This window comes from Urocitellus parryii, chromosome 10 (assembly GCF_045843805.1).
Source record: "Urocitellus parryii isolate mUroPar1 chromosome 10, mUroPar1.hap1, whole genome shotgun sequence".
Classification (NCBI taxonomy): domain Eukaryota; kingdom Metazoa; phylum Chordata; class Mammalia; order Rodentia; family Sciuridae; genus Urocitellus; species Urocitellus parryii.
In genome coordinates, this window is record NC_135540.1 from 114425989 (window position 1) to 114430764 (window position 4776).

A 4776-nucleotide genomic window follows, 5' to 3' on the forward strand; every position below is an offset into this window, starting at 1 on the left:
GAAATAAGATATAGAAATACAAGTCATCATTGTTGTTATTTTTCTAAGTATATAGTAACATATAAGAATGTATATTCCTGTGATTTGTGTTAGAGTCTTGAGGGAGCCCAGTAAATAGCATGCCCAGATTGAAAATAATGGGCAAGCATGCTGAGCACAGTAACCTACTCAGGAGCCTAAGGCAGGAGAATCTCAAATTCAAGGCCAGCCTGGGCAACTTAGCAAGACCCTGTTTCATAACAAAGTTTTAAAAGCACTGGTGGGGTAGCTCAGTGGTAGAGAGCTTGGCTAACATGTGCAAGTCCCTGGGTTCAATGCCCAGTACTGAAAACAAAACAAAAGGTGTATGTGATGGGGGAGGGGCAAGCATAAAGTAAATTAAAAGTTAAATATCACCTTGAACTGGTAAGGATTAGCTGGAATATACAGTTCATGAGAATCAAACTGACCTGTCACCTGAACTCTGAGATGAGATGAACTCACCCACCCTGTTCCACAGGCAGCACAGGGCCTCATTATGAATTTCACGGAACTGGAGGTACTTTTGCTTTTTTACTTGAGTCCTCCTCCGCCCCCATAAAAAATAATATTTAAATTTTTATTTTGTGACTACATTGGTATAAATACAAATAAATTATTACATATTAAAACATTTTTTCTCTTTGACTTAAAAGTTCATGTTTTTCTTCTGGTTTTAAAAGAAATTAAAACATTTTCATGAGCCTCTGAAAGTAATATGAACCCTAGACACTGTGTCCACCATGTCTAATGGAGAAGTTGGCCCTAGGCAGCACACTGGACCAGGTAACTTCAATCCTGGAGGAAAACCTACACTCTGAAAGCAGGCTTACTCTTAAGAGGAAATGAGACCAAAATGCTAGGTTGTTCTTCCTCTTTTATCTTTCTCCTTCATGTGTGTGTGTGTGTGTGTGTGTGTGTGTGTGTGTGTGTTTTGCTGGGGATCAAACCCAGGGCCTCTTGTATACTCACCAAGTGCTCTACCACTTAACCATATCCCCATCCTCTATTGTTCTTCCTGAATCTACCAAACTGATAAATTACTCTCCCCCTCCCTAGGAGTAAAGAGATAGCAAGGAGTTGCATCCTTTCAGCTCACTCCATACGAAAGAAAACTATCAGGAGAGAAAAAGAAACCCTTTCTTAGCAATTATATTCTTATTACTGAAATGGCTGCATTTGGTTTCCACAATTTTATAAGATTACCCATCTAGCCTTGGAGGACTTCAAAGTGCAACTTTCTTTGGTAGTCCCAAATCCGGGTTTATCCAACACCAGCTGCCTCCACCATGCTGCCCAAGTTCGACCCCGATGAGATCAAAGTTGTGTTCCTGAGGAGCATCTGTGGCAAGATCAGTACCACATCTGCCCAGGCCCCCAAGATCAGCCCCCTGGGTGTATCTCCAAAAAAAAGTTGATGGTGACATTGCCAAAGCAACTGGCAATTGGAAGGGTCTGAGGATCATAGTGAAACTGGCCATTCAGAGCAGTCAGGCCCAGACTGAAGTAGTACCTTCTGCCTCTGCGCTGATCATAAAAAAGCTCTCAAGGAGCCACCAGGAGACAAAAAGAAACAGAGAAACATTAAAAACAGTGGAAATATTACTTTCGATGAAATTATCCAACAGATGCGTCACCGATCTTTAGCTGGAGAACTTTCTGGACCTATTTAAGGAGATTCTGGGGACTGCCCAGTCTGTGGGCTGTAATGTCGATGGCCACCACCCTCATGACATCATAGATGACCTCAGTAGTGGTGCAGTAGAGTCCCCAGCTAGTTAAGAAGTACATGGGAAAATATTTTAATAAAGGATCTTTTGACAACAACAACAACAAAAAAAGATTACCCATCTAGCTGGTCACAGTAGTACTTACCTGTGACCCACCCACTCAGGAAGCTAAGGCAGGAGACTCACAAGCTGGAGGCCACTCTCAGTAATTTAGCAAGGCCCTAAACAACTTAGCAAAACCCTTTCTCAAAATGAAAAATAAAAAGGGTTAGGGATGTAGCTCAATGGTAAAGTGCCCCTGAGTTTAATCCCCAGTACTAAAAAAAGAAGAAGAAAAAATTATCCATCTAACACTTCTTTTTCCAGATTCCTCTACCAGAAAATTTTCTGATTATAACTAAGCTTTCCATGAAGCTATTTCTGCAAGGAAAGAGTGTCTCAAGCAACTGATAAAATACACAATCTGCTGTCTGGTTACATTTCTCATTATAAATTAATAAATTAGCATTCTAGTCTATATATTACTCTCACAGGAGACTGGATGCCTTGAGAATTCATGGATTCATTTAACTTTTTTTTTCTTTAACTGTTATTGAGCCCAAAAATTTAAGTTTCAGAATCTGAACCATGTCAGCTTAATCTAAGTTACAATAACCCTACCAGACTTTCTGAGTAACCAATAAGATTTTATTAGCTGAAGTTCAATTCTTCCATTCTCTAACAATAGCACTTCCCACTGTCCCCAGACTGCCTATCATAATCTCAAATCCTCAAATTAGTCAAGAAGGTGGGAGAAGAAACACTAAAGCAAAATTTTTCTGTAGCTATTGTTTTCTTCCAGTTCTATTCAATGTCAAGTTATTAAAAATACATGGCTTTTCTCCATGGCTCATAATTAGGGAAGGGTTAGTCATTAGCAGTTAGTTCTTTGTAAAATAAATCATATCTTTTATGAAAAATTGTCTCTTAGAAATTTTTATGAGGGGTTTCTTTGTTTTGGTTTTGGTTTTTTTTGTTTGTTTGCTTTATAGTACTAGAGATTGAACCCAGGGGCACTCTACGATTGGGCCACATCCCCAATTCCATTTATTTATTTATTTATTTGTTTGTTTGTTTATTTATTTATTTATTCATTCATTCATTCATTCATTTATGATAAAAAGCAGGGTCTCACTAAGTTGCTGAGGGTCTCACTAAATTGCCCAGGTAGGTCTTGAATTTAACAATCCTCCTGTCTCTGTTACTCCTCCTCCTGAGTCACTGGGATTATCATTACCATCAGCACACTGGGCTTCATTTGTTTTTAAACAACCTCCATGGCCAGACAATGTATCATCTTGAATGACACAAGAGAGGACTGGTGATATAATAAAGGTTGGAATGGAACATCTTAATACTTTTATTCTTTCTTCAAACAGAGCCACTGGAGTGCCAGCCAGTTATGTGCTAACCTAATTGAAAGTTGGAAAGCATTATCTAGCTGTGTGTCCAGAAGGAGAAGGAAACAGATTCCTTTGAACACTGATTAATCTCTGTCTCAATAACTGAGATTAAATTATTCCCATTTTCAGAAGAAACTGAGGCTCAGAGAGAATAAATAACTTGTCAAAGTCACACAACTAGAAATCATGATATAATGTAGTCATGATTCAAACTCAGGTCTGGTCAATAAAGATTTCTTGATTTCCCCTCTCAGTGGTAAGCCCTGTGAATTGGCATTGAGAGTACAACCAGGGTCTGCCCTTGAAAAATTCCATCCACTTCCTGCCACTGTGCCAGTAAGCCTACCTCCACTACCAACCCAGCCCTTGGTTCAGTGGAAGAGACTTAGCTCCTCCTTTTTCTACGCTATAGACCACACCCCTACCCTTGATTCTTCTCTTTTTTTTTTTTTTTTACATTTTATTTTGAAATAAGTTTACACTTACAAAAAAAGTCACAAAAAACCATTGTGAGTTCATGTATACCCTTCACATAGCTTCCTCTATCATTAACAACTTGCATAACCACAGTGCAATTATTAAAACCAGCACATTAACATGGCTAAAATACAATTAACTGAACTGTACAACTTATTCAGATTTTGCCACTTTTTCTCCTAATGCACTTTTTCTGTTTCAGGACCCAATCTGGAATCCCACATGACATTTGATGATGTGTTTCCTTAGTCTCCGCCAATCTATAATTGTTCCTCAGCCTTCCTTGATTTTCATGACCTTGATACTTTTGATGAGTTTTAGTACAGTCTCTGGCTTACCATGGCTCAACTTGTAATTTTTCACCTTTAAGATGGTGAGAAAACTATCCACAGTCAGAAAAAAAAAAATTGTATTTTGGATTTTCATCTTTTCTTGAGCTGGTGATATGTGGTAGAATGAAATCCTGGGATGTAGCAGCGGGTGAAGTTCCCATTCAGCCACCTGGTATTGGGGGAGGGACAGACCACCAACACTCTATCTAGTACTGTGTTGCTAAAGAAAGATATTCAGAAAGTTAGATGAATTACACACATTTTTAACTTAAAATACTTCCAACTTTTATGTATGAGAGTTCACCAGAGAAACAGAATCAATAGAATATGTTTATATTTGAATATTGATTTATTAGGAAATGGAGTCACAAATTCAGAGTTGAAATTTTCCACAATGACTGTCTGCAAGCTGAATAACCAGGTAAGTCAGTAGCCTGGCTCAGTCCAAAAAAACCAAAAAGCTCAAAACCAGCAAGATTGTTATAGTGTAGTCCCCAGTTGAAGGCCAAAGGCTCAGAGCCACCAGAGGACTGCTGGGGCAAGTTCTAGTTCAAAGGCTGAAAAACCAGACTCTGGTGTCTAAGGACAGAAGGAAGAACCAGAGTTTCCCCATTCTTGACCTTTCCTGTTCTATCTGAGCCCCATCCCCCCACACTAAGGATCTATCCCACTCATTTGCTGACTCACATGCCAGTCTTTCCCTGGGAACACTCTTACAGACACACCCTGAAGTTATCCAGGCATTCCTTAATCCAGTCAAGTTAACACCCCAAATTA

The 4776-nt window shown here is 39.1% G+C and overlaps 1 pseudogene; it reads left to right on the plus strand.

Annotated features, from left to right (window-relative positions):
* Positions 1-1253: 1253 nt before the first annotated feature.
* On the plus strand, positions 1254-1800 carry LOC113181907 (large ribosomal subunit protein uL11 pseudogene; annotated as a pseudogene).
* Positions 1801-4776: the final 2976 nt, after the last annotated feature.